Source organism: Myotis davidii, unplaced genomic scaffold, assembly GCF_000327345.1.
Source record: "Myotis davidii unplaced genomic scaffold, ASM32734v1 scaffold582, whole genome shotgun sequence".
Lineage (NCBI taxonomy): Eukaryota > Metazoa > Chordata > Mammalia > Chiroptera > Vespertilionidae > Myotis > Myotis davidii.
The window spans coordinates 892,446-892,719 of record NW_006294113.1 but is presented as its reverse complement, the minus strand read 5'-3'; the positions used below and the strand labels follow the sequence as shown (position 1 = coordinate 892,719).

Here is a 274-nt window from a genome sequence, read left to right as displayed (position 1 = left end):
TGGTGACTGGGTCCTCGTTCAGTTCCCTTGGAGGGACGTCCGAAATGAGAGCTTAGGATCAATGTAGCCTTACTGGAGTGAAAGTTAAAGAAAAAGAAAGAAAGAAAGAAAAAAGGAGGAGCAGGAGGAGCAGGAGGAGGCGTAGCGCCAGCAGAGCGGCGGGAATCTTGAACCCATACGAGGACTGGTCAGCAGCAGGGAGAGTGAGCAGCGGGCGCTCCCGGGAAACCGGCGGCTGGAAGCGGGGCTGGGCGTCCGGGAGGAATCCTGCCAC

General features: G+C 57.7%; 1 protein-coding gene across 1 annotated transcript in view; it reads right to left on the bottom strand.

Moving 5' to 3' along the window:
* The window catches only part of KCNMB4 (potassium calcium-activated channel subfamily M regulatory beta subunit 4), a 57,693-nt gene that overhangs the window by 56,235 nt on the left and 1,184 nt on the right, over window positions 1–274 (bottom strand). The window lies entirely within an intron of this gene.